Source organism: Hemibagrus wyckioides, unplaced genomic scaffold (genome assembly GCF_019097595.1).
Source record: "Hemibagrus wyckioides isolate EC202008001 unplaced genomic scaffold, SWU_Hwy_1.0 Contig12, whole genome shotgun sequence".
Taxonomy (NCBI): Eukaryota; Metazoa; Chordata; class Actinopteri; order Siluriformes; family Bagridae; genus Hemibagrus; species Hemibagrus wyckioides.
In genome coordinates, this window is record NW_026690772.1 from 394969 (window position 1) to 405631 (window position 10663).

At 36.7% G+C, this 10663-nt stretch overlaps 2 non-coding genes across 2 annotated transcripts; both read right to left on the reverse strand.

Annotated features, from left to right (window-relative positions):
* Positions 1 to 370: 370 nt before the first annotated feature.
* On the reverse strand, positions 371 to 442 carry trnac-gca (transfer RNA cysteine (anticodon GCA)). Its single transcript has one exon. It is a non-coding gene; the product is annotated as a tRNA-Cys (tRNA).
* A 7917-nt stretch (positions 443 to 8359) lies between these two features.
* Positions 8360 to 8431, reverse strand: trnap-ugg (transfer RNA proline (anticodon UGG)). The gene has a single exon. It is a non-coding gene; the product is annotated as a tRNA-Pro (tRNA).
* Between the last annotated feature and the right edge of the window lie 2232 nt (positions 8432 to 10663).

Genomic DNA, 10663 nt, shown 5'->3' on the forward strand with positions numbered 1-10663 from the left:
AGTGTTATAATTTAGCTGTTTTTCTATGGGCCCACACCCAAGACTTTCATGAACTCAGTCCTGTGTTCAAAACAATCTGCAAGGTTTGTTTATTCTCCATTTTCACTGTTTTTCTGCTAGAGTTCAAAATTCTATTTTCGTGTATGTATAATTTGACATAAGCTTAAAAGTCACACATGAATCTAACATACTTACATCAGCCATATTATGAAAGCCCAGTTTGTGCTCTATGTAAAGTTGAAATGTATTAGATACTACATTGGTAAAGATTTGAAATTTACACAAATTTAAGAAGGGCCCAGATTCACTGCAGGTCTTCAAAAAGGCCTCAAACCCCAGAGGGTTAAAGGTACTGCAAAGCAAGCCCAGCAGGGGGTACCTGGATTTGAACCAGGGACCTCTTGATCTGCAGTCAAATGCTCTACCACTGAGCTATACCCTCACAGGTAAGTGATATCATCTGACAACAGGTGTGTTCTAAATGGATGTCATTTTAATATTGGACCAAGGATTCATAGATTAAAAGTCAATCCGCAGTTTCCTACTGCCATGGGATTATCTACACATGACATCATTTGTAGGCTTGGTCATTTCCAGACGACTTTTAATGTTGTAAACTGTTAACCAGTTAAGGATACCTGAATCAGCAGAGTCAGGCAGGGGTACGCGGATTCATCCAGGGGGCCTTCTGATCCACAGTAAAATTCTCTAACACGCACTCTGCTTGGTCCCAATGAAAAGAGTGTTAACTGGTCTAGGTGGTCTACTGGTGTGGGAATTATTTGTTACAATGAAAACAATCCCTGCTGGTAGACGTGGTATAATGATCAGGGCAATATATTGTGAAGACAGTCCTTGTTGGTGCAGAGTGTGTGGAATTTGTTCATAGCAGACTTAACAAAAATCAGTCACCCCTTGAAAGCCAAAGACTATTTGAGCATCTTTGCAATCCAAGAGCATCCCTTCAAGGCGACAATTTACCCATCTTTGTAAATTCACCACGTTGAGGTGAGGGGCTGAGTGTTGTCAGAAGGAGCTCTTTCTCCCCGCAGGACACGGTAACCATAGTGACCAGTGACAAGCTCCGTTAATGCCAGGGTTTAAAATATGGGAAAACAAAATGAAATAAAATAGATCCTGTTCTCAAACTACATTCAAGCATCGCTTTTAAATCTCCCGATAAGACGCTTACTGGCTGAGGCGTTAAGCCCTTCGTGAAGTATCCGCAGAGAAGCAGCTCGTAAAACACGTCCACGAGGTTGTAGTGGTAGGCCTGCAGAGAGCAGAAAAGTTACAAAAAGAAATTAACTTTACATAATGGAGCCCTAATGGAGTTCTCTATTATCAAAGTCTTTCAGATTTAAACAGCTGTCATGTTACACAGGCATTCATAAGCTTACACAGGACCCGGAGAGCTCTGCTTTGATGGAGTCCCGATGAGAAGGAGTCCTCAGGAACCGAATCGGAGCCACGGAGGCCAGCTGTACGCCAACTGCATCCTGTTAAAACGTAAAAAACAAAAAAATCTCTGTAATTCACTTATGGTGTTCTAGATGGCTACTTAATTTACACCTTAACACGAAGCAGGATGTAAGCCTAAACATGTCCTGTTCTCCAAAAAAGATGATGTACTGTACATTTCCTCCTGCCGCCCCATCATAAGTGCTTCTTCTCATCACAGTTTCATAATAACACATCTAACATTCTGTCACGTTCCTTACAGTAAAAACAGCTTGAGTAAAATAAAGGAAAGGTTTGTTTACCGGTTAAAAGGTTTGCATTACTCATTACGATATTTATCTTAATGATGCTACCAAGTTAATTATCCAGGCTTGCTAACAGTGTAGATAAACCAGTGTTTTTTTCACCTACACCCAGAAATAGAGGATTTTGATTTTTTTTTTTTAAAGGGAGAAGTAAAAAAACAAAAATTTCCTTTTTAATGCCGAAACGTTAATGAACCTGTGACTTTGTAAACTAGTTACGCTGAGAATAAACAGACAAATATTAGCATTAGTTAGCATTAGTTTGTGTAAATTCACCGTACATGGTGACTGATTAAAGTCTCAAAAACCTCCTGTCCCAGTCCATCATCCGAAATCTATCTAAATATTATACGGAATAATTATTAAAACCTTCACCCGAGTTCAGCAAGCTTTACACTCTATATGATATTGTGTAAATGAAATGATTAGCGAGGTTCGCTAGCTAGATAACATACATCTGTAACCAAGTCCTTTGGGGCGCTAACTGGATAATCACTAGTCTAATCATGATTTAGTGTGAAACCAGTACTCAGGGTTGGGAAAAGTGATCTGTTTGATGGGGTAAATATTATAATGTGGAAATAAATTCTCGTTAGCCGAGCTCATCAGCTTGGTTCAGGAGTTTAGCATTAGCACCAGTAGGCAAGTTTGCTAGCAGGCTAACTAAACATTATATTTACATCAACTGAACCAAACAATTGTGTAATAATTACAACAAACAGACAAGCTCTCTCAGTAGATAACATTAATCTATAATTTATTATTTACACTAGCTAGCAAGCTGCCCAATCACAAGACTTAGCATGTCTATAGCATATTATGCTATTCCAAGTAAACAAATCCACTAATATGTGTAAAATGGTGTTTGATCCTTTACAGTTAGAATTTCAGACTATGATCCTGACAGGTTGGGTCTTGAAGGCTATCTGTATTTTGTTATTTTGACATTTTCATTTCACACTGTAGTGAATGACTCAAAGTTTCTGATACTCTTTAAAAGGGATTTGTAATTAAGTGAGAAATTAATGTCATGTATTTGAGTTGAGTTGAAAATCAACATTTTATATATATACACATATCTTGATGTATAGAAATGATCTGACCGAGGCTGTAATAGATGCAAATGAAATACTTTATTAGAGTTAGGATAGGAGGATGATGAGAGGAGGGTTAATATTGGTTGAAATGATATTAGGTGAAAGACAAACACAGATAATTCATTAACACTAAACCTGGAAATGTAACGAGAAAAGAAAGAATCCCCCAAAAGGGCATGTAACTTTCTCTAAAGCATTGGCAAAACTTCTTTCAATATAACAAAACTGTGTGAAAGTTTTTGTACAGTGCAGCTGGATTTCCTGTCACTGTGGGCTCCAGAGCACAGTAGTATAGAGCAGAGTCTGATACAGCAGCAGAGGAGATGATCAGATCCACTTTCTTACTCGTTTTATTTTGTTTTATGGACAATCCTGGATAAGGTGGCTGAGCCTGTATGAAAAGTGTACCGCTTTCATCAGTTAGCAGCAGAAACTCAGGTCTTGATCCAGGTTTTTGTCGATACCAGTGGAGTCTGTTAACTGATCCAGTATATGTGCAGGACAGTGAGATGCTGCTGCCTTCCATTGAAAATACATTGGTTTGATCTGGTTTAATGTTATTAAACCTCTAGCTTTAGAAATGAATGTCAGTGTTGCTATTTGATGTACATCTCCACCTCTAGCTCCACCTACTTGTATTTATGCATATTCATGATAACTGTTCTATACTGTATACTGTTTATATAAATCTGTAGAAATGTTTTTGTATTAAGGGTGTAACTTTGGTTTAAGAAGTGTGTGTGTGTGTGTTGTCTTACAAAATGGGGAAAAATGTTTTTGATTTGAATCCTATTTCCTGCATTTACATACATTTAAAGACTATAGTAATACAAAATCCAGGAAATAATGAAGTTGATTTTAATGATAAATTCGGCCAAACACAATAGTAGGCTACCAAACTCTGTATATAAAAGGGCTTTTATCTGATCTTATAACTGCTGGTTGTCATGTAAAGAGTTGGGTATTTTTATTATCCCATGACAAACACCCTCATAACAAGAGAACATGTACAAAGTTGCTTTTATTTATTGTAGCTGTAATGTGCTTGTCCCTGCTGGAGTAAAAATATATTAGGTCACACTTATTTAAAGAAATACTGAAGCCAAAACTGGAAGGAGTGGAGTTTACTGAAACTGAAGACAAAGCTTTCTTTAGTTGCTTAAGACTGCAGTAAAATTGCAAATCATATACAATCTATTTTTATGCAATGCATGATATCTGAAAGTACTATGTGTGTATGATTGAAGAAAGGGTATAGCCTATATCATTGTGTTATTCATAATCAAATAAATCTACATCTCTGGGGTATGTGAGTAGGAACTAGTACTAATATTGTACTTAGCCCATGATAAACTAACTGACTTTGCCTTCTTGTGAAGAAAGGAGCCACTAGCACCAGTTAGTTTCCTGAGTCCTGTGTGTGTTTTCTCCAGGTTATCCAGTTTCCAATCACCTTCTAAAAACACGACAGTAAGTGGATTGGAGACACAAACAGAATATCATCTAGACAAAAAAATATGTTAAGGAACAGAAACTTTCTCAAACAATTTTCTCAGTTAAAAGAACATTCTCACTATAACCACATTTCACTGACGACCAGAAACTAATATAAATTCATTTTGTATTTATCTAATAGTTATGTTTTGCTGCTTAAAGATGTCCTGTGTGACTTCATTAAACAGTTTATTCTGAGTGGCTAAATGAGCAGAATGTTCCACCAATCAGTCATAACATTATGACCACCTGCCTAATATCATGTTGGTCCCCCTTTTCCTGCTAAAACGGCCCTGACCCGTCATTCACTGTGTATTCTGACACCTTTCTATCAGAACTCACATTAACTTCTTCAGCAATTTGAGCAACTGTAGCTTGTTTATCAGATTGGACCACATGGGCCAGCCTTCGCTCCAACCACTGTTCCTTCCCTGGACCACTTTTGATAGATACTGACCACTGCAGACCGGGAACACCCCACAAGAGCTGCAGTTTTGGAGACGCTCTGATCCAGTCATCTAGCCATCAAAATCTGGCCCTTCTCAAACACACTCAAATCCTTACACATGTCCATTTTTCCTGCTTCTAACACATCAACTTTAAGGTCAAAATGTTCACTTGCTGCCTAATATATCCCACCCACTAACAGGTGCCATGATGAGGAGATCATCAGTGTTATGTCACTGGTCATAATGTTATGCCTGGTCAGTGTATATACTCAATAAATGTAGAGCTGTGAGGCTATTTTGTTTAACATCAGTTCATTAGCACAGTATGTAGTTTTTGTTGGTCATGTACTATACAAAATGCACAGGACTAACACATTAATGAGTAAGAAAATGGAAAGGAGAATCTTTTTCTCTGTTAGCTTTGCTATCACTCTGTCCTTCTTCTCTCTCTGCTCTTTTTCTTGTTTTCACCAAAAGAGCCTGAGCTGCATCTACCAACATAATATAAAGAAAGCATTTCCACAGAATGAATGAATCATGTGTAGTACATTGTCTACAGTCTAGTTGGGTTTCCTGTCACTGTGTGCACCAGAGTAGTACAGTTTAGAGTCTGTCACTGCTGCAGAGGAGATGAACAGATCCACTTTTGTCAAACTTAATGAACAATCATGGATGATGTTGTATGGCTGGTGTTACATGTTCACTAGCTTCATTAATTAGCATCAGAAAATCATCATATCATCATAAGAAAATATGATATGCTATTATTCATAATGTTAGCAGAAGCAACTGAATAAACATCATCTAATTAACATGGTGAGCTAACATTAGAGATAATCTTAAAGGTTAAGTTTAGTCTTCTTTCCATTTTAATTAACTTTAGAAGAGTCCCCCATTATAGACTGTAATAATGTCATAGATAATTACAGTGGAAATGTGTTCCTGTAGTCAAACTGGTAGATGAAGGTGCTAGCAATGCCAGTAGTCATGGGTGTGAAAGTTCAGATTGAGCCAGCCTCTGAACTTTCAAACCCATGACCACCTAATGAAATGGACCTAATGAAAATTCACTTGTTTATGATTATTGATCACTTCATTTATTAAATATGTTCATGATTTCTTAACTATAAACAGCCTGACAGTAGTTACAGGGTCATTTACATGTTTCAGTGTCTGAAAATCCAGCCTTGTCCAGTCCAGTGGAGTGTACCTCTGAGCAGGGAAATGTTCACATCCAGTGAGTATTCATCACATTAAACCAGCCACCTTTTCATTTATCAATCAAACATTAAATCTAAGTACATTCTTTGTGTGTTTTTGAGACTCTCTACATGCAAAACCTAAGAAAGCTAGAGGTCTAAAATCCAGTGACAGATCCAGGCTCAGTGTCCGGTCAGGGTATAGTGATGGTTCCAGACACAGTGACATGGTCAGGGCACACAGTCAGGCACAGTGTTAGGTCATGATAATATGACACTTTATTAATCTCCTAAAGGGAACTTGTTACAGCAGCAGCATGTAAAATAGACAAAAATAGACGAGACATAATAGTGCCATAATTAAGATGAACAGAATATGACAATAAGACTAATAGTAGACATAATATAACAGTAAACATGCAGCAAACAAACACATACACTTAACATGAGGTATTTAAGAGTATAGTTTAAAGCAAAGGAAAATGTACATTTTTTAATTGCCCATACTATGCCCCAGTAACATCTGATAAAACAATTATGTTATTGTCATTAAAATAGCATGATGTTTGTGAATATACTATGATTCTTGTGTAGGTGTTATTTTAATCTCTTTTCATTTTTTCCCCACCAGCTGCATGTGTTACCACAAATGTTGTTTGTCTGTGGTTAACTGATATGTTGGTAAAGGGGCTTCTGTGGCTTTATAAATTTAGATATTCCATTGTTATGTTTTTGTAAAGCCTTTCAGTGACTCTGTATCACTGTGCTGCTACTTGAAGAGCACAAAGATAGAGTGCAGAATCTGAGAGCTTTAGACCTCTGATAGTAAGTTCAGTAGAGTCTCTGCTGGTTTTCGACTCTAATCGATGATCATCAGGAGTGCTCTGGTCAGATCTTGACCTTGCGCCTTTATACAGTAAAAACTGTGGTGCGCTGTTAGGATATTGTTTGTACCAGTAAAGCAAAATGTAATCACTGCTTGTCTCATATGAACATTTCAGAGTAACAGTCTCTGTTTCTTTCCTGACAATGTTGGCATCTTCATCCTTTGGTCCAATTTTATCTGCAAAACTTGCTGGTGTAAAAAAATATATATATATAAAAATATATCAGTGAAATAATTTTCTTAAACCAAATATTGACTTAAGAAATCAACAAATGACTGGATGAATAATGAAAAAAACATTGTTATTAATTAATGCAACTAATTGAATATGATTGTAAGAATTAAAACTTTTGATAAACTGATGAAATGAATTACCTGTAACTAGAGTGAGAATCAGTGGTATGTATCTCACTATGTACAGTAAGTTGTATAGTTGATCCATTTCTGAACACAGCTCTGTGAGGATTCTGTATAATAGTGCTGTATGTGCTGAACTTTACACGTCTCTAGAAGGACACACCCAGGAAGTGATGCAGTTGTAGTGTAGAGTCATTAATATGTCTGTGTTGTATTTTAAGATTCATCATCTATACCATACTATAAGCCTTTATCTGTTTGTGTGGTTTTTAAATTATTTGTACATTTATAAATAATTATGATAATTTGCTGTGGAAAATCATAGGAAACTGGATCCAGAATTAAACCAAATCTCTCATAAGTAAATTTGCTGTGTCTGTTCCCAAAAGGTAATTAAATTCACTTCACTTCATTTTTATTTGTACAGCACTTTTAACAATGGACATTGTCTCAATGCAGCTTTACAGAAAAACAGAAATTCAGAATAGAAATTACAAAGTTGAAAATTAACTTTACCCCTAATGAGCAACTCTGAGGCAACAGCGGCAAGAAAAAACTCCCTGAGACGATATGAGGAAGACTCAAATGTGAACCCATCCTCATCTGGGTGATACCAGAAAGCATGATTTTCAATTAATTACCTTCTAATTGTATATTATCAAACATTAAAAGCAGCAGAGGAGATGATCAGATCCACTTGTTTAGTTTTATCATCAACTTTAGCAGACAGACGTGGTGGCATAGGGATTTACCTTTTACCCTCCTTTCTGAAAAGATCAATGATAACTTACCTAATGAAAGCCACAGACACATGAATATAACAGTGATCATGATGAATGGTGTTAGTAAAATGACAATATTCTGAGGTCTTTCTGTACTCTATTATATTAATATTTCAGAGGTTCATGTCTCCACAAAGTGTGACATTCTCCATCCCGCTCCCTGTATTCCAGAGATAGGCTCCAGGTTGGAGCTTTAATTTTCAGAGGTAATTACAGTGGGATTTGAACCTCCTTGGACCTCTGGAGAAACAAACTTCCAAGCGAGAACCAAGCCAGCAGGGCAAGTTTCCATTAGTTTTATCCCAACCACTCTATTCCATTTAAAACAAGGGCTCGTCCGGGATTTGAACCCGGGACCTCTCGCACCCAAAGCGAGAATCATACCCCTAGACCAACGAGCCAGGTCATCCTGGTTACCTTGATGTGCGCCAATGAAGGTTCACTGTACTCTGTAACTGTATGACCTTCTTGCTCATATGGACTGGGGTCCGAGTAAAAGGAACTCGGTTACACAAAGTCAAGTTAACAATAAAGCGAGGCTCCTGTGGGATTCAAACCTTTTTGGAATCCAGACGCTAAGTGTGAACCAAGTAAGCAGCTCTTGCCATTGGGCCAAATTATGTCATTTACAGGGTTGTTACTGTAGTCTTAGATTTCTGTTCTTGGTGAACAGGAATGAAACCTGATGTGGTTTTTAGCTGTTGTAGCTCATCTACCTCAAGAATTGATTATGGGGCACTATTTCAGTAGAGCTTATTTATTTCCTGATTGTGTGATGGAAACTGTGTTTTTATTTTCCACAATTCTTATTCTTAGTTATACATACTTTCAGGTATCCTGTAATTCTCAAAAATATATTAAAGACCCTGCAAAGACACACATGATGAACACATTAAATCTCATTCTCAGTAAAATAAACAAACAAACAAACATAAAATAAAAATAAATCAGATCAGCTGCTTGTCAAAAGAGTTGTACAATATGCACATTTTTATTCCTAGAACAGAATCAAATTCCAGCATGTGATCTTTACACTGTCATTAAGTAAATAAACCATCAAACCTGCCACTATTGTTTATGAGAACTGCACTTAATACTGCAGAGGGAGTGAACATGTGGCTTCTTCAAACACACACCTAACTTTTCTATCTGTATTTGGATTCACTTAGAATGTTTTGTCTATTCAATTCAAATAAAGTATTCATATATGGTTATATACATACATTTCTATTGGATCAATAATCAGAATGCTGATGTTATGCATAGCTTCCAGTCTTTTCTTCTTATTGTGATTCTTTAACTCTTTCATGTTTGAGGTCTCTGTAGGTTTTTGGACAGTGAAGTTGACTTTCCTGTCACTGTGGGCTGCAAGGCGCAGTAGTACAGTGCAGAGTCTGATACTGAAGCAGGCGAGATCTCCAAATCCACACGCTTCAGACTCTTATGAACTTTAGCAGGCAAATGAGGATGAGGAGTATCACCTGTCTGATTCCCTCCCGATTCCGTCAACAGAACGAGGAATTCTGGTGCTGCATTGGAATATTGTCCATACCACTGTAGATTGTTCATAGAAACAGTGTATTTGTAATCACAGGAGAGTGTAACTGCTTGCTCCTCTTTACCATAGACAGCAGAAGATGTTGGAGTAATGCTGTCCTGTGTGCTCTCACCTGAAGAGGACATTTATTTCAGAATATTATCATTTTATATTATACAGTATACATACAGTACATGCTTACAATCTAAAACACTCACACATGGAAACATTTCTTTACTAGTTATAAAACATTTAAACATGATATATGGGGATAAATAAAATATAAGCTTACCTATGAACATGGTAAAAAACAGAAACACAGAAAACCATCATGTTTTAATTTCCTCTGTTCTTCTGAACGTTTCCTTTTTATGTTATTGTAAATGTCAAGTTTCCTTCTACTCTGTCTTCAGTGAAGCATCTAAGCATTTCTTGTGTACAAAGCCTCAACTGTTGATTCCCTCTGTTTTAACCAATCAGAGTGCAGGATTTGCCGCATTATGTAAAATACACACACATGTTCTAAAAGAATATAATGAGTAAAAGATTCATATATTTACTTCCTGTATTTCCTATTTCTATGAACTTAAACCTTTTCTAATCTACAAAATATATTGTTGCAATTACAAACAATTCTTATTGTGAAATTAAATTCTTCAGCAGATTTATAGTACACCCTTAAAGTCTAAACAAAACACCAAATTATAACAATATAAAACCCCTAACAAGGTGGTGTTTGAGAGCATGTGCACAAATACATAAGCATCTTGTATTAAGCTCAAGATTCTGCAGTAATTCAAGTGTTTCAGTCGGACTGCACTCCACACACCATGTATCTGTGCTGAAGCTTTGTTCAGGTTTAATGTTCATGGCTACTTTAACACTCCACATGGTTCTGTTGTGTCCAGGTCCAATCAGGTTCAGTTCTAGAGTATTTTCATGTCATGTACTGCCATCTGCAGGAGCTGAATTTAAATAGACATATACATTGTTTACATCAAGAACCATCAATATATTTAAAACAAAAGTATTGCTCACCACGCTGGGAATAGTTCACAGTTTCAATTCACAGATTCATTTGGAATCATTACAGCAT